The sequence below is a fragment of the Chionomys nivalis genome, chromosome 17 (genome assembly GCF_950005125.1).
Source record: "Chionomys nivalis chromosome 17, mChiNiv1.1, whole genome shotgun sequence".
NCBI classification, from domain to species: domain Eukaryota; kingdom Metazoa; phylum Chordata; class Mammalia; order Rodentia; family Cricetidae; genus Chionomys; species Chionomys nivalis.
This window is the reverse complement of record NC_080102.1, coordinates 23,178,574-23,205,214: the sequence shown is the minus strand read 5'-3', so window position 1 is coordinate 23,205,214 and position 26,641 is coordinate 23,178,574.

Genomic DNA, 26,641 nt, shown 5'->3' with positions numbered 1-26,641 from the left:
AGAGTTTGGAACACAGTTATGGACTTATACTGATTTGGAAAAGCAGTAACAGTAGGTTAGGTCCTCTAGGGTTCTGCTTCGTTGGTTACCTAGAACCACCATTTTGTTCTGGGACAGAGCATTTTTCAATCATGTTCAAGGCCTGGGACCAACCTCTGCCACTGCAAAAAAACAAAAGCTCAAATAAGCAAACCAAGCATGTCTTATTTTTGAATGATGTGAAGTTGGATGATTTAAAACAAAGCAAACCAAAATACCTCCTGCTCAAGTACAAGGCAGATAAAAATCTCAGCGTTGAAATGGGGAGATGGGCATGAAACTACCTCTAGCTAATGCTATGCTTCACATTTGCCCCCGTGTGGTAAATTTTTATCATATTATGGCATATGACTCTACCTTCGTAACAATAGTTTTAAATCACCAAAAAAAAAAGTGAACAATGGTGATTTTTTTTTGTTTGTAGATGAGTTTGCAGAGCATTTTCCACAAATATTTCCTCTGTCAGCTTTGAGAAGTGTGTGCATAATTTAAAATGGCAGCAAACTGCACCTAGAGACATCCTGAGATTTGCTCAGACACCCTGGCTACTGATTGGTGCAGTTAGACCAAAGCCTTATGCTTTCTTATCCTAAATACTGTGCCCTTACATCCAGCTCCTCTGTGTGGAGTGTTTTAGCATATGTTGTGTTTTTGACAGCTTTCATGAAAATACGAAAATCAGCTTTTGCTTTCTGAGGAACACATTTATGCAGATGACCTAATTTCTGGTCATGATATGCAGCGTTATAATTAATATTACCATAGTACTTTCAATGTGTCTCTTCATGGATTCCATATAATCTCTTTAGGAAGGCAGTATGACAAAGGGAGGAAGAAGGCAAGGTCAAGGACAGAGGGCATCCCACAGCTTGGATTCGAGCCCAGGCCTTATGATTCTATTTTCCTGTACCTTGCCCAGCAAGAGCATTGCTTCATTGAAGTTACACTCTACACTCCTTGGATACAGATCTGAATCCCCAGCTCTTCTACTTTGAAACCTCTGGTAAGAGGCTGCATCTTCCCCTTCACTTAAAGCAAGTGGAAAGGGGAACAAACCCCAGGCCTCGGCACCATCTTGAGCTTTGGAGAGAAAGGCTTGCTTTCCTAAGAGCTGTTCCTTACTGGCTATTCCTGCTGCTGAGCACAATCATAGTTTTAACTAGAAGCTTTTGTTCTGTCGTATACCCTGACCTCGGGCACAGATTAAATGCAATCGTGCAATTTATCACTCTAAATCATTATTTACCTGGGAGATTTGAAACAATAAACCCTAAATTTCACTTCCCAGAGGTCAAAAGCAATTTTCCTTGTTCTTGCAATGTGTTAAATCACCTTGTGCAGATCAGAACTAATATGGTTGGGGAGTAATCATTATAAAAAGAGAATTATTGAATTAATGACCTTTAAAGTTCCTAGAAGAAGTTTGCTATAAGGAAACAGCAGGATAGACAAAAATCCCTTTTTCTTCCTCACGGCCATTTATTTGGGCTGGGAAATGTGTCTCAGAGGGCAGAGTGACTGCCTTATATACGCGGTATCCTGGTTCCCAGCCCTGCCTAAACTGGGCGTGCTGGTACATTCACCATTCTAGTAGGCAGTGTGAGCCTGGGAGAGCAGGACCTGAAAATGAGGCAGATTGAAGTCTCAAGCAATAGTCTGTTTTATTCAGAGCATTGGGCATTTTATACTCTGGGAGTTGAGAAGAGTCTCACGAGTAAGGGGTTCAATGACAAGGACAAGTCACACGTGGCAAACACATGTTTTTCCATATAAGAATAGGAGTAAGAGCGGCAAAGTGGACTGTATCTGCTTCACCTGCCAGGAGCACAGAAACACGTTCCGAGGACAATTCTGTGTTTTTAAGAAACTGAGGTCATGAGACTCTTTTCTTCTTAGGGTTTTCTCAGAAATTCTCACTTGACGCCATTCTTGGACTGTGTTCTGACGCCGGGATATATCTGCGACTCCGTACTTGTGAGGTAGAGGCAGCAGTTAGAATATCAGAAGTTCAAGGTCATCCTTGACTTCGTAATTAATTTGAGGCCTGACCGGGCTACATGAAACACTGGTAACCAATTTCGTTAGATGATACAGTTTAACATGACCATAGATGTGGACGCTGAGGTCCAACTAGGGGAAATGGCAGACAGACAGAAAGCCTCAGTCACAGAGGCCTCGTGCTTAACTGTGTTATCATTCCCTGGGTCTAGCCCCACATCTCCAGAGAAGGGAAAGGCACCAAGAAAGGGGAGCAAAGAGAGGGCTTGCTTTCAGAAGGCAGGCACATGTTCAGAGCAGGAGTTAATGTTTCCTCGGCCTGCAACTGGAGAACGTTTTGGGCAAGAACGGGAAACAAGGGGAGTACGTGCTGTCAATCTTTAACACCTATCGTATCCACAGCTGGAGTCTACCCATCCTATGTCTTAATTCCTTTTGTATCTCTATGGCAAAATTAATACTCTACAGAAACTATTTAAGTGAAAAAGGCTTGTTTTGACTCATGGTTTTAGAGGGGGTTGGTCACTTTGTCCCAAGTACTTGGGCAGAACACTATGATGGGTGGATACACCGTTTAGAGCTGTTCAGTTCATGACTGAGCAAGAAATAGACAACAGAACAGGTTGTTTGCAATCTATTACCTTAAAAATGACCATATCATGCTGCTGTACAAAGTAATGGGTTTCATCATCTTTATATGGATGTAAATGTACACACACACACACATGACATCTTCATATGTATTATGTCATTGAGCTTTGTTTCCATTTGTTTTCCTTCCCTTCTGGTCTCCCCTGTACCTCCTTCCTGCTCAACTACTGCTTTTCAGTTGTTTCAGCTGGGAAGGTAAACCTGGTTCTTATTATTCCGTTTTAATTAGAGACATACATGTCTTCTTTCTTGGATTTATGAAGTGGTTTATAACTCCTGATGAGCTCTTTCCTTCAGAGTTTGCACCTAGAAATTGACTCTAAATGCTCATCTCTGGAATGCTGATAGCACATCTCTTTGCTTTCCCGTCTCTGCTAGAAAGCAGTTTTGACATTGCCCTGAAAACACCCCTTCTCTTCTATTAAGTTCATCTTCCAAACTGGAGGCCTGTAGACTAAATCCACCCCATACATGGTGTGGTGTGGTGGTGGTGGTGGTAGTGGTGTGTGTGTGTGTGTATGTGTGTTTGCCTGTACAGAGACTTTAAATAAATGGAATTATCGCTCAACATTAAAACACTGGAATTTTCCCATGGATATCTGGATTTCTGTTTTCTCTTGAAAAGTCAGAAGACCAGACATGTTTGGCTCATGTTCCCACACAATATCACTTGCCTAAAATACATTCACAGCTGTGTCTTTTTAAGCAGGTATATGCTGTCTACCTTGATATAGGCTTTTCCACCCACTCAGCTTTCATTTCTGTTACTTGCTTGGTCCCAGAAGGCAGTGGGATCTGAGGCTGCCAACTTGGAGGTCAAGAGCATAGAATCTGTGGTTCAAATCCCAGCACAGTGATTATACTGTAGTTCAGGAGGCAGTGGGATCAGTGGCTGCCAATGTGGAGGTCAAGTGCACAGAATCTGTGGTTCAAGTCCCAGCACAGTGATTTCACTGTAGCTCTTTTCTCTACAATTATTGCTCCAGATGTCACAGATACTTTCCATCCTCTCTTCTCCTTCTTCTATGTCCCATTTAGTCCTCCTTGTCCTCTTCCCCCTCCTTTTCTTCTTCTTCATCCTTCTCCTCTTATTTTTACCTCCTTTTTATTGTCCTCTTCTTTCTTCTCTTTCTCTGCCTCTGTAACTCTGCTCTTCCTTCCACACTGCTCATGTCTATTTGGATCTTCTGTTTAGATCCTGGCATTGCTGTCCCACTGGCTTGCTTCTTATCAAGCACATGCTTTGGCTTTAGAAAGTCCAAACTCTCTTTCTGGTAGACCCAGTAAGTTATTACATTATCTCCTTTGCACAGATTTTTGCTATCAGGAGGACTCAGAATCCAGAAGTCACTACAGGTAACAGTTCACAGGGAAATAATTCTGAATCTTGGGCCACTGTGCTATGTTCACAGTGTTACTGATCATGTGACTACTGGCCTTCTTCAGAAAAGGTACTTGTAGCACAGTAGATTTCTCTATGCTACTGTGTTTCATTCTCTTGTCTACTGCTAGAGAGAAGATGACTTCATATCAACAGCAATGGTTACTTTTTGTCTAGCACTTACTGTTTTCCAGAAAGACTATCAAACACTTTACACCAATAAATTATTTCAGTCCCCAAATGAATGTCACCTTGTAGACTCTTCCAGTCCCTCAGCAGGGAAAAGCCCCTTGGAAATATTGACATCCTCAAACTTGTCTCAAAGTCAGGATAAATCTCAGACAAGCCTGATCCTGAAGTATTTTTTCCCCAGTGAAACAGAAAAACTTGAGAACCATTGGTATACATCTTTGAGGCAGGTCATGAGATCTCTCATGGAGAATAGCAAGGCCTTATGACCAGGAGAAAGGGAGGAAGGGTATTCACAGAGTCAAATTGCCTCCCAGGGAAGGTAGAAGTCTTGTATCATGGAAACAACACAGCTTTGGGTACTAAGGGAGGTGGCTCAGCCTTGCCATTCACTTTCCCTACAACCTTGTGAGAGTCACTTAACCTCGGCGAACTTCAGCTTCCTTTCCTTAAAATAGAACAGGATCCTGCTGTGGTAGTGTAACGCTCACTTAGAATGGCATGTGTAGGAAAGGAAAGCGCACTGTGAGGTGTCCAGAGATAATCAGAGTAATAGTTCACTTTGAAAGGCATTTTGGAAGGTCAAGGGGGATGTGCTGTGTCAGTTAATTGGGAGACAGGAGACAATAAATGGAAATAAGAGAATTCTACAGTCCCAAGTCTACCATCCCAAATCTAGAAGAATCTGGGACTGAATGTTTACTGCCAGAATGAATTTTGACTCAAAATTACCTGAGTTGGTATGGGGTTACTTGTGTAATTTACAAATTAATCTCGACTTTTGGAGTTTTGTAACATATGTACATATAAAAACACATCATACACATCATATACATATTCAAATACACATATACATATATCATGATATCATGCAAGGTCTCCATGGTTTGAAAACTGCTAACTTTCCAAACTCCTCCAGCCTCCAGGATTGTGGATAAGGGGCTGTGGATGATCCATGTTGTCCCTTTATCCATTTCCCTGATGTTTGAAGTGTTCTTGTAGACGCCACCTGTCTTTAAATAAACCTTTCTCCAATATCTAAAATAAATGTCTGAGACACGCTAGGTAATTTGAAAATGACTAAGGAGTAAATGAATGGGAGAGTGGCAGAGTCTGGGTGATGATGAAAATAAAACCAGAGTCTCAGGGAACTAGGGAAGAAGGGAATGCCTCGTTTCCTCTCCTTTGTTCCTCGGGGCGTTTTAAAGGATTGAGAGCTGCTCCAGGGGCCTACATCATTAACTGGTGAGTGGGCGGAGAGGCTGGAAGCAGCTCCAGAATCCTGAAAAGGCTGCTGGAGGAGCAGAGCTGGCAGCAGAGTCCGAGCAGAGCGAGGAGTGATTCTATCAGAGAGCACAATTGCCTTTTTTGGAGGGCTGGCTCATACTCAGCTGGTGGTACAGGCTTTGCAGCCATAATGCAGAGAAAAGCTGGGAAAATCCCACAAACTGAAATCGTATCTGCTTGTGGTCAAGCTGGGAGTCCAAATTTGGACAGTGGAATTTGGTGGGAAAATGCAAAACGCATCAGAGGTTATAGAGCAAGCCCAAGATTTATCACTATGGCAAGTGGCTATTTCCAGAAGGACCAGCAAGTCATGATGATGTTTCCATGAGTGAGGAGAAGGAGGGGGCCCTCAGCTTACTGCAACCAACCTATTCAAAAATCTTTGTGTAAAGGGAAGAATCAAAGTTCTTCTGTGATACTCTATGGGGCACACCAGAGTATATAGATCTGGGCATTGGAAGAGTATGAAACCAAGAAAAGCAGTTGGAGCAGGTGCCTACACTCTATGCCACTAAACTTCTGTTTTAAGGCTGTTAAATATATCTCAGTGAGAAAGTTAGAGGTTGGAGACCTCCAGATCAAGCCAGCACTGGTTCTTTCTTTTTCCTTCCTTTTTTCTTGTGTGTGTGTGTTTCACATCATGCATCTCCATTCCATTCATTTCCCAGTCCCTTCTCATCTACTCTCTGTCCTTGCAGCCTCCCCCAACAAATTAAATAAAATAAAACGTAAGAGAAAAAAGAGAGAAGAAAAAAATCAGTCTTGTCATGCAAACTGTAGTGAGATACAGTGAGTCATGCAGTAAACCCCTTTGTCCATGTATCATTACTTGCAAGTGTTCATTGCAGAGTCATTCATTGGTCTCTGGTTTCTGCTACATTACTGATGCTGAACCCTCAGTGGAATTCCTCTTGGTTATCTTGATGTTGCCCTGTGTTGTGGAAATCCTGGAGCTTTGAGTCTGCAAGACTGGTCCCTTCACTTGCTCTAGCAGATCACAGATGGAGTAGATGTTAGGGTGGGCCAACATAGAATCCTAGTTCTGGGCCTGGGTAGTTGCAGGGCTGGTTAACTCACCAGCCCACCCTTGTTTTTACAGTCAGGGTGCCATCTCCTGAATTGCCCTGGTGAGTTCACCCCTTGTAGTGATGAACAAAGGATGGGACGGGTTCCGTTCCCCTGCTTTCATATCCTCAGGGTCAGGCCTCCCACATCTGTACCTTCAGGGCCAACTCAATGTTGTTGCCCAGGTGTAATGCAGGGACCACTCTCCAGACTACCAGAGCTGATAAGTGGCAGGGCCAGCTCTCCCACTCTTATGACCTCAGGGCCATCTCTCTCACATGCCACAGGCATTTATAGGGGTGAGGAAGGTATCTCCTCCCTCCCTATGCTGCCACACGACAGATGGTAACAGGGACAGCTCTCCCATGCTCACAACTTCAGGGTTGGCTCACCCACACCTTCACCAATGGAATTAGCTCTACTGTGCTGCCCATATAAGCTGCAGGGCCTGCTCTCCCATGTGTTGTAGTTGGTGTGGGTGGGGCAGCCTTTCTGCCCTCATGATCTCAGGACCATCTCTCCCTTGCCCATGCTACCACATGACAGATGAGTAGTGGGGACAGCTCTTCCATGCTCACAACTTCAGGGCTGGCTCACCCACACCTCTGCCAATGGGGTTGGTTCTATTACAGTACTGGTTCTTAACTGACTGTTTAAGAACTTTTCAGGAAGTGGGGCACAAAGAGAGATAAATCATGGTCATATGAGACCAGCTAAGACCTGAACTACAGTTGGGCTCAACTCTTCTTCAACTGAGTGAGGTTGAGTTTAATGTTGACATTGAGTTCAGCTTTGAGGAAAGCTAAACCTCAGCTTTTCAACTGTAGTTGAAACTCTTAAATACCTGCAGAGAGAACCATGCATGCCAAAGGAAGAATTTTGTCAAATGATGTTCATATGGTGTGCTCAAGAATATAGGGGAGCCACCCCTACTTCTAGTGTGAGAAATTCTTTCTCTACATATGCATTATTAAGTTGGTAGTTTAGGGGTCAGCCTGGCTGAATCTGGACCATAGCATGTAAGTAAGAAGCAGGATATGTGACTCAAAATTCTGGAATTTCGATTTTGGTAGAAACCTAGAACTTTAGAAACAGTGGTCATCATCGCAATAACCCTACATGGCGAATCAGTGTCTGCAAAATCATGGTCGATGGGCAATGTAGCAAGGACTTGGCTATTCCCAGTTACACTGCAATATACCAGGAACATCACAAGCCTCTGACGTCATCCTCACTCACTCATGTCAGCTGTTCAGCCTATGCAGGCCTTTGACGTTTGGACTCTTGTTTTAAGTTTTTAGAAGGCCTCACTTATGATAGTAATACTGGGCGGGGAATGCTAAAACACCGTGTAATTATGAAGCATGGCCACTGTCATTAAATCCATTATCTAAATCTAAGGCTAATTTTGCTAGGCGGTCACAGGCACTGGATGGAACCCTGGAAGCCTGATTTCCACTTGGGCTCACAGGTGTTGAAGTGGGAGAACTTGCTAGTGGTCCTTTAGGAATTCTAAGTAATAGCAACAGAGAGGAACTCGTACTGTCTCAGTCTGGGCTCAGTGAGAAAATAGTGTGTATTATCTTTATACCAGAATTTTATACAGAAATTTGAAAAGAGATAATAATCCTGGCCATATAAACTAAGACTAAATATAAATGCCTCCGGCCTCACACCTCTTAATTCCACATGCTCTTGGCTGAATAAACACACGAGCCTTAGTTTCTTCCTCTCTAAGTCAGAATCCTGTAGCTGACTACCCCCAATTAGTATGGTTTCCAGGTTGATGTTCCTCTCACTCCGTGCACGTTTGTCTGCTTTGGATCCACTCCAGTATGCCTTTTGCCCCCTTTCCACATGTTAGATATATAGGACAGGTGTTAGTAACCATTATTCCTGGTTGGATGAGGCACTGCCTATGTAAAACTGGTTATCCCTAGAGATCCACACATGAGCAGCCTGGCTCTACCTTGATGGGCTCAGTTATGGTGAGTGGGACACAAGGCTCATTTGTGCAGCGGGAACTGGCAAGCCTGAACTGGAGGGAATATTCTAGGCATTTCTGTGGGTGCAGATGGGGAGTAATTCTTAGCACAGGTTGCTTCGTTTTATTATGTTATATTCTTTTCTCAGGGTGGTGTATGTATGTGTCTGTGACTTTCTCTTGCCTGACTGAGGGAGACCTGGGATGGATGGGACAGCACTGTGGGAACCAGTCTTTCCTCCAGCATGGAGTCCCTTGAAGAAACATGATGTTAAGCCAGCATGGGCTGATTTAGCAGACGATCACACTGTCAAACCACAGCAGTGTATTTCTTATAACTAGGAAGACATGGAAGTCCTGGATTAGGTTACAACACGATTGTTTCCTTCTTATTCTCCTGATGGCCACATCCTTGCCTTTCCTTGTGTGACTGACAGGCTGTTCATCTTTCTCTTGTATGTTCTTACAAGAGCATTACTTACAGTCATGACCAAAAGCCCCCACTTTCAGATATTCTTACTCTGGGGACCTTGGTTTCAGCATGTCCAGTTTTCTCAGGCCTGGAGAAGAAGGTGAAGAAGGGTGTAGGTACCATCTCTTATTTAGATCATTTGTAAACACTTTTCCACCACCACCCCCTTTTTGATTTAGCGAGGTATATTTTTCTCAACCTCATTTTAATTAGAAAATGTCTAAGACACACAATAGCCCCTGTAAAACTCCCAGTAGTTGAAATTTGATCTTAGTCATTTTGGGGCTGGTGATTCATTAGGAGATGGAACAAAGTTTTCCTCCACTCCTTGAACTCTGGAAGCTTCAGAGAGCCTCTGATTGAGGGTAACACCTCTCTCTCCTAGAACACTGGCGACAGGTGTAACAATGAGTCTTCCTAGGGATGTTCTACTCCTAGTAGCTTAGGTGGGAACACCTGAAACAGGTGGATGATGGCAGAGATATTGTGTGTCCTGGAGACAGATTAGTTCCAGAGTAGTGTGACATGCCCATTGAGCCCCCGAGCCATACCTGTTGACATTCCAAGTGAAGCTGCAGTATGGAGGAATGATGTCATAGAGTGGGTATGAGTTATTACTCTTGCTATCCAGCACATGCTCAGGGATAGGAAGAGTACTGGGCAAATTGAGGCTGTATGTTTCTGTGTGGTTTTATGTGGTGTATGCACCTTTGAACCTCAACTAGATGGCTTTTAAAAATTCTTTGTGCTTTCTGGTGGTTATATTTGTCAATGTACAAGATATGCACCCACTTTCAGCACAGTACTCCTGAGCTAGCCCTGATGAGAGGCAGGATTTTCATCACAGTCGCTGGATTGGCTCAGTGTTCTTCTTCTTCCATGGCCCCTGCTTCAGGAAGAGCAAATTCCTCTTCGCTGTCCTCCATCCTATGTTTCGTCTCTTCATTGCTTCATTGGTTCAAGCACCTAGGAGCCCACAGGTGCTACTGGGTCCCTCTCTGACATCTGCAACAGTAAGGTTATCATGATGGCGTTGGCGAGCTTGGGAGTGGCGAAGGTAGGATTTGCAATTTATGCCTCTCAGATTATGAAGAATAAATTGGCTCCTCTACATCAGCTTAGCTTAAGCACTGACTTATTTGATTCCATCATGTATTCAGTGTGAAGTCTATGAGGAAAGCTGGTTTTCTGAGGACAAGCAATTTGTCACTGTGTATTTAGCATATTTACTGAGTACCAGTTTTATGTAGACATTGTTACAGACATTAGAGAAATCACAGTGACTATGACAGATAAATTTCTATTCCTGTGGAGCTTACCTTCTGCTGGAGAGGCTGCAAATGAATATATAAAATGCCATGTGATAGCTAATCTGAGTGTCAGTTAGGTTAGAGCATGATATCCAGTTTTTGGTAAGTCTAGGTTAAATGATGGTATTTCTTTCAGATAAAAGTACTCTTCAAATAACTAGGCTTTCAGAAGAGCAGATGCCTCTACAATATGGATAGATCTCATTCAATCGTTTGAAGGCCTTAAAAAAAAAAGACTGAGACTGCCCAAGGGAAGAAAGGTTTGAACTCCAACAATTTTCTGGGTTTTTAGCTTGCCAGCTTGACCAAGAAATACTTTTAGATGTGTATTTGAGAATGCTTTCTGAGATAATTGGCATGTGGGTTAAAGATTTGATTGGAGAATACCTGCCTTCAGGAAACAAAATGGGGAGGAGAGGTAACTTTGTTTTCTTGCCTACCTGTTCAATTTTCCTTGAGGATGTCGCTTCCATTGCCAGGGACTTCAGACTCTTGATTCTCCAGCCTTCAAATACAAACTTGTCTTCACAGTTCTCCATGGGGCTTCCTAGCCTTGGGCTTGGATGAACTATAGGTCCCTCTTGTTCTGAGGCTTCTGGTTTCTTGGATTAACCACTTACTGACTTATGACTCTGTGGTTCTATGACTGTCTGGGGTCAGTTTCCATGAGCGATTGGACATTACTGTGTTATGGTTTTTATGGCAAAACAACTTGGAATTCTCGCCCCAGAGTTCTGTAAACCGGAAGTCTGAGAGGTCTTACCAGGCATGCCAGTCTCCTGTCCACTGGACAGGATACCTGAGAGGAATGAACTTAAGGTGATGGAAGATTTGTTATGACTCACGGTTTTAGACCACAGTCACAGGGATTCGCTCTTCACTGCCCTATGCGGAGGCAGAGTGTCATGACAGGGAAGGAGCCTGTGCTGGAGAGGAAGCTTCTCACCCACCTCATGACAGCCATGCCTCAAGAGGAGGATCATTCTATAGCAAACCCTGAGAATCCATAAATGCACTAGTTCATTCCAGAAAACAGAGACCTCATGGTCCAAGACATCACCTTTGACTACTGATGAATTCTGGATCAAGTCTTCAACACATGATGTAGAGCCTGGATTTTTGAGTTTCCTACCTTCTAAAGGTCTTTACATCCTTTTCCTCACGTACCCCTTCCACCATTTCAAGTCCCCAACAGGGTCTTTCTCATATCACATCGCTCTGGCATTCTCTCCCAGATTTAAGGACTTTTAGTTAACATTGACTTCTTCTGGGTATTTCAGAAAAAATCTCTGTACATATGCCCACCACCCTCAGAGAATGTGTGTGTGTGTGTGTGTGTGTCTGTGTGTCTGTGCATGTGTGCATGGTGTGTGCTTGTCTAAGCAGACATATGTGGAGGCCAGAATCTTTCTTAGTTGCTTCTCTACCTTATTTCTTGGGGCGGAGGCTCTCCTGTCTGATTGGCTAGCAAGATCCCAGGATCCACTTGCCTTACCTCCCAGCATTTCTCATGCCTTGTTTTTATGTGTGTTCTGGGGATCTGAATGCAGGTCCTTATGCTTGTGCCCCAAACACTTACACACTAAGCCATCTCTCCAGCTCAAATCTTTTCTTAAAGGCAGCTAATTAATTTTGTCCATTTGAAATCTTAATTCCCTATGCCATTTAACTGAACAGCTTTGTCCTTTCTGAGTATTAGGACAAGGGAATCTTTGGGACAATGGGCATTATTTTGCCCACTACAACTATGATAAGTTATGTCTTTATAGGTGATTTGTATGTGTCTCACTTTACTTGTTTATAAAAGCGTGACTATAATGTCACCCAACAGAGAGGATATCTATGATGCTCCTATGTTGCACACAAAACACTTTTGATGAGAAGCATTTGAAACACATTTGATGTTTAGAAATTGGCGAAGATTATCGGTATCTGTCTTCAATTTTGTTTCTCTCATTTTGTCAGTTCTATAGTGACATAGTGCTCGATTTTGTCTGTTTCTTAGTACCTCATAATTTTTGAATTAGATAGCATCAAAAATGATGTGTCTCATGTACTTTGAAATATGATATTATTATTTTGGCTACAGCAGGATAAGTCATCTCAGACACAGTGATGAGAAACCATTTTTAAGTGCCCATGAACAAGAGCAAAGAAAGAATCTCTCTTATTCTACCTTGAATCCAAAGCTTCTGTGTACGCTACTTATGACAGGTATATTTATTTGCAACTATATCTATGCGTATTTGTCTATAGGCAGACAAAGATGTAGATACAGCCAACTATAGAGCTGTATATTTGCTTACAGAACCTGAAAAATTTTTACATTTTTTTCTGTACTGTGAATATTAGGCTTTGGCTATTTAGGTAACCTCTTGCAACTCTCACGTATTAAGAGGTTGGTTGCCGATTGGTGACACAGTTTTCAAGGCTTCGGAAAACTTTAGGACATGGAACTTTGCTGTGGGTCATTGGGGTCTAGCCCTTGAGTGCTCTATCTTATCTCTCCCTTCTTTTTTTTTTTCTGCTTCTTTACTGTCATGCTACATGCTCCTGCCACTGTGATTTTCTGCCTCACCACAGCCAATGGAGCCAATGTGGACTCTAACCTCTGAAACTGAGTCAATTAGGTCCATTCCACAGTGATGAAAAGGTCATACACAGAATATAAGTGTGTGAAGAAAATTTGCCTCCAGGTTTATTTATTTTTATCTCTATTATTCCTTTGAGAAATGCATACAATGTTTTTAATTTTAAAATTTTTTATTCATTTTACGAACCAACCTCAGTCTCCTTCCTCCTCTTCTACTGTTCCTTCTCGCCTTTGCCCTAATTCTCCCCACCCCATCCTCTCCTCTGAAAGGGTAAGGCCTCCCATGGGGAGTCAACAAAGCCTAACATATTAAGTTGAGGCAGGACCAAGCCCTTGTCCCTGCATCAAAGCTGAGAAAGGCATCCCATAGGGTATGGGGTCCAAAAAGCCAGCTCATGTATCAAGGATGGATTCTGGTCCCACTGCCAGGGTTCCCTCAAACAGACCAAGGTACACAACTGTTGCTCACTTGCAGAGAGCCTAGTTTGGTCCCATTCCGGCTTGCCAAACTATAAGTCTTGAATTTGTGAGTTCCCACGAGCTTGGTTCAGCTGTCTCTGGGGATTTCCTGTCATGATCGTGCCCCCCCCCCCCACCTGCTCATATAATCCCTCTTCCCTCTCTTCGCCTGGCTCAGTCAGGTGCTCAGGTGTGGATCTCTGTATCTGTTTCCATCAGTTACTAGATGAAGGTTCTATAATGACAGTTAGGGTGGTCACCCCCACTGACAAGTGAATCAGACTCCAGCAGAAGACAACACATCCAAGAATATTTGTGTCCCTTTTTACCTCCATCAAGACCAATCTGTGCTGCGCAAATATTCTGCACAAATATGTGCGTTCTTCTGCTGGAGCTCGGTTGACTTGTCAGTGGCTCTACTCTTAGTGAAAACTGACCCTTTGTTTCCTGGCAGTTAAGAATTGCCAGTAGTCCATCTCTATGTTGGGATTTGGTCTGGCTTAGACTTGCACATGTCTTGTGTATGCTGTTCAAACTGTTATAAATTTCTACGTGCGGCTGCTGTGCTCTAGCTGAAAGACATTGTTTCCTTGTAGTAGCGATCCACTGCATCTACAGGTTTATAATGGGAATTTAATGGCTAAACACATCAGATTTATTAAATAAGATTTTGCTCAGTGAATCAAATAAATGATTAAACATAATTCCCCCTGTAAATCTGTAATTTTTACCTGAAATTGTCATTTAGTCTGTTTTCAGATTCTACTGGTAATCATAGGAAAGTAAGTTTTATTTCCCAGTTCTCTTGCTCATTTCTTATTCATTCCTGTCTTTTGACCTTTCCGTCTCATTGTGTGTTCCGCTTTTCCGTACTCAACCCACTCCTCCTCATTTATTGCCTGCGGTAGCTACTTTCTGAGACTCTCAATATTCTTACTACACAGCTTAAGCTTCATCTTGGATCATGGCAATGAAGATAAAATACGAATGGGCTTAGGAAATGGTTTTCTCCTTTTCCAAAATAAAAAATAGGTAGCATCGCTTCCAGGTCACCCAGAACAAGTTCCAAGAGTCAGGGAAGAATTTTTAAAGAAAAAAAAAATCAATGGCTATGAAATTACACATTAGTCCAGGGGAGAGTTCTTGTCTGTTTTCCCAGCGACCATCCATCTTGCTGTAGCAATAGTGGCACAGACAATTTGCTGCTCTGAAGTTGATCTATAAGTGTTTTAATTAAAGTTCTGACAGCCAATTGAAGCCTTTTTTATTTTTTGGATGTATCATATCAATCTTTCTCTGACTGTGAATGTCCCTGCCTGGGGAGTTTAATCATTAGGGAGGGACAGGATTAGATCCTGCCTGTGTTAACTTGTCAAGCAGGTAGGGGCAGCCATGGCTTTGTGTTTCCTCTTAAGCTCCCCAGGCTCTATGTTTCATAAAGCCATGTTGTGGGAAATGCTTATTGAACGCACGAGGTAATGTGGATTGCCCTGGGACGATGAGAGAGAGGAAGGTGAGATTTTGACTGCCCTCTCTGTTTGCTGGCTTTATTGTTTATAGACTGCATTCATGTGGGCAAGAGATGCTAACATTTTCACTTTATTTTTATTTTCGTGTATGTATTTTTTTAATTTATCCTTTGGTAATTTCATATGATCATACAACACATTCTTTTAATACTTCCCCTATACCATGCACTCTCGTATCTACCCCTTACTCCTCCAGTCTTTGCACAAAACGTTTTTAATATAATTTCTTTTTGCTTTTTTTTTTGTTTGTTTTTCTTTTTCTTTTTTGAGCCAAAAGTTTAGCCTGGGCCACCCATGTGACTATGGGTGTGAATCTATATCAACTGGAACATGAATAACACATGTAACTATGTGGCTGTACCAGTAAAGACAAGACCCCAGTAGGGAGAGGCAGGATCCATGAGCCCCTCTCCCATCTATATATAAATGTTGATGGCCTGTCTATGACAGGTTTTCTCCAGACAAACAAAGCTGCTTTGTGTTCATGAATACAATAGCCATGTTATGCCTCATCTCACTGGACCTTCTTCTCCTCATTGTACAATTTTTACATTCTTCTTTCTTCTAGGATGTTCACCAAGCCTTGGGAGGTAGATGATATGAATGTCCTGCATAGTTACTTATTCTCAGCACCTTGAACACTCATGACCTAAGTCTATGCATTGACCACTGTTCACTGCAACAAGTAACTTTTCTGAGAAAGCCCTAAGAAAGACCTAGTTTGTGGGTATAAACATTAATATTTGTGAGGAAGCTTGACAAATGTGCCCAGTTAGCAAGACAGAAGCAGTAGGCTTACCACTATAGGCTATGAACTCCCAGTCATGAGTCTTTGACTAGGTTCATGGCACCACATCTGAACTACTTCCTCTGGAGCAGGACACATCCTGTCAGAACATAGTCGGTTACCACTACAATATGACGAATGATTTACCAGTGGGTATATTTTTTCCTTGCAGGGTAGTATTATACAGGATGTAAGGTCCACAGCTGGGTAAGACCATTGATGACTCAATATCTACCTTAAGCATTTAGCCCTTCTATCTCTCCACTGCTCTCTGATTCTATGTTACAGAATCCATGGGCTGTTGTTAAGACTATACTTCTTTTTCAGTTGCTATGGATTGGATCTGCAGTTTCCCGAAAGTTTGATGTGTTAAAGTCTTGGTCTCCATGTTACTATGCTACTAGGATGTAGAATCCAGTTGAAGGATTTTAAGTTACTGGGGATACATTTTAGAAGTCTGTTTTGGGGTCCCAGGTTCTTGCCTTCTTCCTTTGCTTTTTGCCTCCAGATGTTGAGTCGTATGTGTATTGTGAATGCTAATTGTTCTTAATAATAAAACCCTGCAGTCAGATATCAGGGTAAATTCTGAAAGATCAGCAAAGCAGAGCAGCCAGTTGCTAGTTCTTACCTCTACTGAATCCTCAGACCAAAGGTATCCTGTTCCTATGAATCTACAGACTGAATGCCATCTCTGTGAAACCTCAGTCCGAATCCTGAGCTCCTCCCTCTTCACCTCATAGTTCTCTCTCCACCTAATAATATCCACTTCCTGTCTTCACCTCCCTAGTGCTCAGATTAAAAGTGTGAGCCACCACCACTTGGTTCTATTTCTAGTTTAGACCGATTCAATCTCATGTAGCCCAGGATGGCCTTGAACACAGAGAGATCAGTCTGTCTTTGTCTCCAGAGTGTTAAGAATAAAGGCGTGTACTACCTGACCTCTTTGACTAACTAGCATGGCTAGCTCCACACTCTGCTCTCCAGACAACCTTTATTTGTTACAGCCAAACAAAATGTCACCACAAGCATCTTCTGACATGAACTCCTGACATGATATTCTGTGTACATATATTCTTCAAAACAGTAGAACTAGCCAGGTACAGTGAAACAATTGAAACCAGGAGCTCAAGTAAAGATATCTCCTTTTAAATAATTTATTTCAGAAGTTATCATAGCAAATGGAAAGATGACTAATACATTAGCCTAACTAGAATTATCTGAAACAAGGAATACACACACACACACACACACATGTATATATACATATATACATACATACATCAGTGATAATCAGTGATATAACCAAGAATTTATCTAGAATCCTATATGATTATTACATTCAATATTATGTAGATTGATTCCATTTGGACCCTGAGAATATTTGGATATCCTATATGTCAGGATAGTCAACCCTGACTCAGTCATAACATCTTTCCTTCTTCCAAGAGGGATGTGAACCCAACATGAGTTTTACACAGACCTTTAGTCTCCTGTATTTCTCTCTTGAGAAGTCTTTGACTTGATAATTAGTCACCTTTGCCTTATCTCTATTTCTTCCATGCCTAGTTGTTAAGGTATTTTGGCTCTTACCTTCTGAGAAAGGACAGCACATAAAGCTGTTTCTGTCTAGGCAGATAAGACACCATGACAGTCCATTGGAGGGAGTGGGGGGTGACTCTCATGTGCTGTAGCCATTCTCTCTTTCTCTAACTTTCACTCTCTCTCTTCACTTTAATTGAAGGATAGTAAACATCTTGTCCCCACTGAGACTTATACCTTTCCCATTGTGCAATTGTCTTTAATATGCTCCTAGATCACAGAGTAAAATAAGACACGTGAATTTTACATATAAACTGTGAAGCTCATGTGCTTCTACTATTGCAAAATTATCCTTTTTTTCTACTTCATGGTGAAGTTCCTAATTGTGAGGGCACATAAAGTGATAGGAAAAGTGTAGGTCAGTCTGAGCACAGCTGGCAGAATGAAAATAAAATCAACAGGTAAACCAGGCAAGAATTGTGTTATGTAGGCGATTTTATGCTAGGCACAGGGGTGTGGAGAAAATTTATATTGCTATTATGTCCCAGTTAGGGAATCCCAATTTGGAGAGACTACATGTAGCATGCCTAACCAAAATGAGACATGGGAAGGGCTGTCCAAAGTATGAAACAGAGCATCAGAAGGGACCTGAGCATGGAACTTTTGGGTCATCAAAGAAATTATCTGTTGAAGAGAGGGATGAATTTCCTAAGACTCGAGAAGCTAATATGACACACAAAGCTTAGAAAACTCATAACACTCCCTAGACTCAGGAAACTCACAAAGTATAAGATTCACAAGGCTCCTCCCAAAGATTATACAATCGGGTAACGATTCCTAGAGAACAGGAGATTCTCTGGTGAGGCTCTATACAAATAGGGTAGTGAGGCCACGGATGCAGCATTGTGGGTGTCACAGCTGCCACTTGTTATCTTGTTCATGAAGCAGCCCTCGGGTTTTCAGTGGTCCTGTAAAGAACTCCTTATCCACGCTCCTGTAAGCAATGCTAACACATTAATTGGCTCACCAAGTTAGAGGTGAATACATATGTGGAGAGAATATACATTTATTCATGCCTTTCTAGGAAATGTCATGCCACAGAAAGGACGATCTTTCTACTGAGATGCAGGGTTTTCTGTGGATATTGTACTCTAATGTGAAGACACAAAGTCCATGGGCATGGGAGATAGTGTCTTATTGCTGCACAATATTTCCACATCTAGAACAGCCCTTAGCGTGTAAGAGACACTCAATATTTTGTTGAATGAGTAAAAGTATGAATGATTTTGATTTAAAAAATGGAGTGATGGGAATATGTTAAGTTGAGTTATTTCTGTGTACTGTGTGGGCCATGAGGGTTACCAAGTGTTCTTACAGGCAACTCTATCCTTATTGCAAAACACAGTGGTTGATCTAATGACTAGATCGACTCAACTCTGCTTTTGTTCATTAGTCCACATAGACTATATCATCACTTAACTTAGGTTTTTGTAGAATATTTGGAATTGAATTCAAACATGGATTATAAAGCTCTGGGAAACGTTAATAACTAGCTGAGTGTTGTATGTTTATTTCCCCTATGTGTCTCCATTTTTATGTAGGGGGATTGGTAAATGACAGACCATGAGAGGCCCAGACATGAAGAAAGAGAAGAGGTTCAACAGCAGAATATGCCTCTGGAGAGTTTCTTTGAAACTCTTTATTTTCTGTGGTGTTCCTCAGGGCTGCCTGCAGCTATTGAAGGACCAGACTTCTCACTTTTAGTAAGAGTTCCTCCAATCTGAGTCTCCATAATCCTGCCTTCAGTTCTCTGTACACAGCTGCTGTAAAGGCAGTGAGGTGAGGTGATGTGTGTGTGTGTGTGTGTGTGTGTGTGTGGTATGTGTGTTTTAAGGGATGGAAACCTTCACATTCACATTTGCATTTATGTCTCCTGTGGTGATGGACTTGATGAAATACATGTGATTAGAACTGGCCCAAGGACTCTATTTTCATGGAAAAGTTCAGACCTAACATCGGTTGTATCAAGTTAAGGGTCAGGTTTGGATGCAGGCCTAAAACCCAGGTTTCTAATTTTCACTACAAGATTATCTAAGCTTATTTCCATAACGATCATCAATAATAGGGAATTGTCCTGGAAGCAGTCAAAATGAGATGCATAGAGGTCAAATGGCTTGTCTAAATGATGCATTGGTCTCTGTGACCTTGAATGAATTGGCTGTGGGTTGTGACCTATTGGTCTTTTTTTCCTATGGTCATTTTATGGCTCATCATGAGGTCAACTCACCATGTGTACCAGACATGCACCAATTGCACACATTATTGGGAATACCCAACCTCTAGGCATCTCAAGATACCCGAACTCTAGGCATCTCATGCTGAGATCGTCTTTGTATACATGTATGCTATATGTGGCAGGCCACGCTTACAACATTGGTAAACCTGACATTGGCCACTCAAGCCCTTCATACCTCTAGTTCTTATCTTAGTGAAAGAATGCTTTGTGATATGGCCACTCAAGCCCTTCATACCTCTAGTTCTTATCTTAGTGACAGAATGCTTTGTGATATGCATAAGAAAGAAATGATAGAGTTGAAGGACGTTTCCTCCAGGGGTTTGGGTAAAGCTGATCTATGACTCGTCATAGGATTGGAATGACTAGGTGCATGCTTTGGTTTATCTGAGAGTATTCCAGATAGACAAAGAACCCAGGGTCACTGGTTTTGTTTGTAGACCAAAGAAGAGACTTGAGTGGCTCTTTAACATCTTCAAGCTCAAATATGTATCTTCATTGATCCAAATGATATATACTTAAGACCACCTAATATATACTGAATAGCAATGGAGACAAAAGAGGTTTCATGAAATAAAAACTTTTAGAGTATGACTAAAAGTGTTTGTGCACACACAAATATAGGTTCTCAGGAGGGAGCCTGGAGGATCTAGATTTTCAGTCAAAGATTGTGTAGGCGTGGCGTGACAGACACAGTGACCTACAGTTGTAATAGGAGTAGCATGGAAGAGGGAGAATCATATTCACAGTGAATGAGACCTTGAAAAGTATTAAAAGAGGCAAATTAGATGAGTTGTAGTTAATAATCACACATAAAGGATAAAGCCCAAAGGGGTTGAAGCCTGTGTTACAGTGAAGAGGTTCTGATTTCAGTTTTTCTCATCTACAAAAGCTAAGATAATGATGCTATCTGCCTTTGGTGCTGTGAGAACTGGTAGACCATGCTGTGCAGAGATCACGTATTCAATAAGTGTGAGCTGTCAACAGTACTATTATTTTAGCCCATGCGATGGCTTTCAGAACAATTAGATGACCTCGCTTACGTGCTACATTGGATGGAAAGGTGTACTCTGATTTTGAAGCTTTTGTTTCTCAGCTCCAAAGCTACAGGTTGATATTCTGCTTGGCAGTGCTGTGGGGTTCAGCTTTACAGCCTTCCCCCACTTTTTCTTTGCTAGTGACTTCCTCTCAATTTCTGCTTACAAGGGCTGAGAGAGCAACCAGAGAGCAAGAGTCAGGTATCCCTTTCCTTCCACATAGTCTTGTGCCTCTCAGCGATACTTACTGAAATTCTGGTTTCTAGCTCTTTCCAAGTTTCTATTTTCATTACCAGAGGGAACATGCTTCCTCAGAGGAGTGGAGTTCAGTTCTAAAGGGTCTCTTCCTCTAGGACCCTGAAGCTCAACAACTTCCTTTTCTCACAAGGTCTAGGTCTCACTTTTTAGAGTCATTCTTTAATGATACTTGCTCCAACAATCCCAAATTCTACCTTTGTCCAGCCCCAGAATAGATGCTTTTGTCTATCATATTTCCTTTGTATTATCTGACCATCCCTATGTATTTGCTAACGTATTTTTTATTTTTTTATTGCCATAGGGCCTTGTTATGTTTTCTAGATGGGAGCTACATTCATAGTCCTCCTGTTTCTGCCTCCTAAATGCAGGGATTATAGGTAAAGCCCACCATATTAAGTTCTGGAACCTTGTAAACTAATTTTAAGCCACACTAAATTTCTCCCTTTAAAAAACTAGTGTGGGTGTGTTTCTCTGGTGACCTAACTTATTAGGTCACCCAAGAAGGCATCTTTGGGCAGTTGTGTTCCTCAGGCTTTGGCTTCCAGTTGCTTTCTGACCCTAACCCATGACATCTTTCTCTGCCACCCTCCTGTCCTTTCTACCCACAGCAAAGTTTCTGTCACTTTTACTGCTAAACTTTTTCCAGAGTAGATCATGCAAGTATATTTTTACCATTACTGACAGTTAAGAAGTGCTTTCTTGTACTAGAAGATCGATTGAATGAGGCCACAATTCCTTGGGATGTTTCATGAGCTGTGCTCTTTCCCAGCTTGCTTTTGTTCATCTTCAGGATCGTAACAAATGGGTGTTAACTGTTCTTAACTCTCCCATCTATGAATTACTTACTTATAACTTGTTGGACTCTTACTATCGTAAGTCACAAAATCCCTCCCCTATATTCTCAATGAAAAGCGAGACTTTTAAAATTGAAATGTCTAGCAACATTTTATTGAAGCATAGATGAATCCAGAGATTCCAATTGTTTCTAAGGATCCTTTTCTCGTACACTTGCCCTACACTAAGCAGACAGAAACACCGTGATTAGCTATACGTTGGCCATAACACAGATAATAGAAGGATGGTTCATTAACGTGAAGCCAGGATGCCATGATAAGAATAAGGAGGGATGGGTTCTGTGCAGGGAAAGACAACCACTGTCTACCACAGTATTGGTTATAATGTCTGAGAATCTGAGTGTCAGCCCAGTGTCTTGGAGACTTTGTTTGGCATGCTGGGATACGGTGCTCTCCAGAATGATAACTACCAAGCTAGGAACAAATCATCTCACGTGTATACTTTTTTTCATCAAGATTCTTTTTCTCTTTCCCCCTTTCTGGCTTACAACATAGTGAATTGACCAAGAGCTTTGACTCTGAAGTTAAATTTCCTGGATTTGAATCTTGGCTCCAGTATGTCAACTCTGAAATTTGGGGCAAGTTGTTTACCTTCTTTATGGATCCTTCCAACAATCCCTTCCTCCCACAGTGTTTCTTCTATCATCTATCCTCATCAACCATCATAACCGTGTTGTTCCTGTGATGAAATAGGGAATTTTAAGTCCCAATATAGTTTCAGACATATTGCAAGTCACTAGTAGACACTGGTTGGTTATTATCCCTTTCACCCTATAGCAGAGATGATTTCCAGTGAACAGAGTCACTGTGCACCAGGCTTAGCTCATGGACGATGGACCTGATCTGTTTTCCTCTTGCTAAAGCTTCCAAATTGTCTTCCACTCCCCCACTTTCCTTTCAGGAATGAGTTAAGAGTATGAATTTAGGAGAGAGCAAGAGAAAAAAGAAAGGGCACGGAGTTGGGTGGCTTAGGAGGCTGAAGGAGGAGTTGGGGGAGGGGAAAGCACGATAAGAACGTATCGTACAACAGTTTATTTTTTCAATTAAGAAAAAAGACTGCCAGGTGGTAGTGGGCACTTTAATCTGAGTACACGGGAGGCAGAAGTAAGAGGATCTCTGAGGCCTGCCTGGTCTCCAGAGCGAGTCCAGGACAGTCAGGGCAAAAGAGTGTGAGTAGTTTAGGTTGGACCTGATGTAACATACTTCTAATCTCAGCACATAGGAGGCTGAGACAGGAATCAAGAGTTTGAATTATATTATGTACTACATAGTGAAAATGGTATGTACTACTCCCCAAATAAATAAACACAGTATTAGAAAAGAACATAAGTTCATGAGTCAGGGATTCCTTGGACTCAATTCATACCAGAAACAATGTTAAAATGTTGTTTAAAACAAGTATTATGGGCATTGGCCCAAACCAAGAAGCAGAAACTTCTAGGTTCTTTGTTGTATCAGGAGTTAGCCCTTGAGTTACTACGCCATAGAAATGTCTATATCTTCTGGTTTGGGAAGCTAAGTCTATGCTAATGGGTTTGTATAGAACAGTGGTGAGGGCAGCAGCTTTGCAGCCTCCATATACTCACTCCAGGTGCCTCGTGGTTACTAACCTTAGCTATTTACTTATTATGCCATCTCCAGGAGTCACCTATTGTTTTTATTGTATGTGTTTGTGTGTGTGCGTGTGTGCATGTGCGTGTGTGTGTGCTATCATATTCAAGTACCAGTAAAAATCATCTATTGTTAAAATAAGTCCTCATCTTCAGTTTGGGCTTAAATCCTGTTTACCTTGACATTCTTATACCAGATGTCCTAGGTTTTACCTTCGACAGAAAAGAATTGCTCTTCAGTGGGTAAATTGAGTCTTCAGAAATGGGAGCTTATGTTCAGCTTATCAAATTTGGATCCAGTTCCTCCTCCATGATAATTAACATGCAATAATATTCCAGATTCTTTTTCTCTGGCAGGCCCTGGCAGACCTTGCAAGGTTCAAGCTGGTTCTGAATAACGCTAAGATAAATCTCTGCCTTTGTCACACTGTTGAGCTGCTAATAAAGAGAGCAGGCAGGCATTGTGGCTGGCTTTCTTTGGCCAGAGAGCCCTAATGGTGTGTCAGGATTATATAATTCACCTTCCACGAGCATCCAAAAGAGAGATAAATTGTTTGGTTGGGAGAAATTAACCACAGATTGATCCTATCTGTTTTAATTTAACACAGGACGGCTTAGACTACACCAAGGAGCAGATGGGCTATTGATCTGACAATAGGATAATCAGAGCATCAAAACTGGGGTGGGAGAGCGAGGGGAGGAGCTTTTGAAGCACTTGGGACTTTGCCAGAGTATTCCTCTTGGAATGAAAGCCGTCTTTTAATTGGGCACGCGTCTTTGCCTGCTAACAGTTCTTATTATCGGTAAGAGCTCTCAAGGTCTGGACCTGCAAGGAGCTTTCCGGTAAAGAGTTTTTGCTGGGTGCGCTGGCAGAGGGATGCAACTTGGCAGAGGAAGGGTGTAAACTGTGGGGGAGGGAAGCCAGGCGTTGGATACTGTGCTCTGGGAAGCCAACGCAAAATGATAGAGACAGAGATAGTGGAGCTGGAATTAGAATCATCTGGTTGATGCTGGAAGCCGCAGTCTTTCTTTCCGTCTTTTCTTTTTTGTGACTTCTTTTCTTTAAAAAAATATTCTATCTCCTTCCCACCAGTTTGTTTCATTCCTGCCTGGATTCTCCAATTCCCAGCCTCCCTGTACCCTACCCACAATCATCTTTTCTCTGACTCCAAGAGTGAGGTTTCTTTGGGAGCCAGGCAAAGGTGTATACCGAAGCTGAGCTTCTCCAGGGTGTTGGGGGTGGGTCAGAGGTGGGGTCATGCCCTTCTTTTGCACCAAAAGCTTTGCTTGTGAGTTTAACTTCTCTGATTCCTAGGCAGTCAGTTTAAAGCCTACTGCCTCAAGATGCTCCCAGATAGGTCAGACAGAGTTCTATGGTGACTGCTAGGTCAGGATGCCCTGACACATAAACCAGCTGAAGACCCAACCAAGGCCAAGTATCAAAGGGCAAATGCAGACATAGGGGGTCAGGGAAAGGGCAACTGAGTCCTGAGTGTGACAGTTTGGGACTTTACCAGCTGAGTATGCCTGACTTTGGGAGCCCCTGCTTCACTTGCTGGGAATGAGGTGGTAGTGGCAGACTGTGATGAACCATAGTTTGCCCTGGGTTGTGCTATATGGGTGGGGCTCTGAGGAGTGTTCAAAGCAGCAGGAATATACAGACCTCTGTGTCTATGAGATGACAGTAAGTCTTAGAAAACAACTGCTCTTGGTAAGGGAAATGGCAACAATTACATAAACTTAGACCTTTAGTTGGGGACAAGGAAATGGTGGGTAGAGTTTCTCCCTACTCTCTTCTGCCTCCCTCGCTGTCCCCATGACCTCCAATGATCTTCTTCAAAATTTTGAGTTAGAGAGGTCCCATATCTCATCAGGATACCGTGCCATCTCCCGAGTGCTCTTTCCACAATGGAAACTTGAAGAGATTGATAGCTACTATAAATCAACCCTCATATATCCGGAGATATATTTCTAAATTGAAATAGCACCGCCACCACCTACCCTGCTGTTACTGGATATAGGAGAAGAAACAGAGGGCAGAGAAGCCTTTAAGAGAGAGGAAATCATTAATTAATTTATTCAACTTGAGGATCTACTGTTCCAAATTTCTGGACTATGTGGAGTCAGTAGCAATTTTGTTGGCTTTAGGGAACTCGCACGCCAGAAGAGTGAGAGCAACTCAAAGAATCCATTACAGGTACTGTGTGCTATGAGGATTTTCTTTCATTTTTAAATATTTCTTTTTTAACCAAAATAAATTAAATCATCCTTTCCCTCCAGTCCCTGCCAGACACCCTCCCTTGAACCTCTTCCATGTCTACCCACTCACACTGATAGCCTCTTTTACTTATTATTGTCAAATATGCACAGATACATAGAAATACAACCTGCTAAGTCCATTTTTGCTGCTTGTGTATATATGGCTTTTGGACTGGCTGCTCTGCATGGGCCAACCAATAGGGGAGAGGCTACTTCTCCTTCACCCAGAAGTCATTAGTGGCCTGTCGTTCTTTGTCAAGGGGTGATATCCTGCAAAATTCTCCCCTTCTGTGTTAGCATTTCCATTGATATTGCCATTGTTCCTGTCTTGTTTATGCAGCTATTTCTAGGACAGACTTTCACAGCAGACTTCCCGGTATTCCAGCTCTTACAATCTTCCCTACCCCTCTTCTTCAATGTTCCCTGAACCACAGATGCAGGAGCTAGGATGTAGATGTATCTACTGAGATTGAGCTCTTCAGTGTCTGTTGATATCTGCGTTGTGACCAGTTGTGGTTTTCTGTGATGGTCTTCATTTGCTGGAAAGACAGGCTTCTTTGACGAAGAGCGGTAGCTATACTTCTGTGTGGCTATAATGATAAGCTTTAGAATGCATAAGAAGTTATGCTGGTCTAGCAAAGTGGTGGGAACAGATTCTGTTCAAAGGCCCCTGGTCTCTGGAAGCTGGCTAGGCTTCCTGTACTAGTACGATTTCCCTTCCGTTGAGTGGTCATTAAGTCCAATTAGACAGCTGTTGATTGTCACGTGTATGTGTGTGTATTACTTATTGTTCCTTTATGCCTGTCTTGGCTGGGAAGACATTAAAAAGTTCTCATTATAATAAGATTTGTGTTGTTCATTTCCATATCAAAAATGAAGCTTTAAAATTAAACAAAGACCACTCACTCTAAGTACTTTATATATTCCTGTTTTTCAGGGTCAGTTGGTAGGGGAATTTTATAAATTTGTCCTTTCTAATTTTAATTAAGTTTTGTAAGTGTGACCACAGGCCCCTGATTTAACTCACATATTTCATTTAGATGTTTT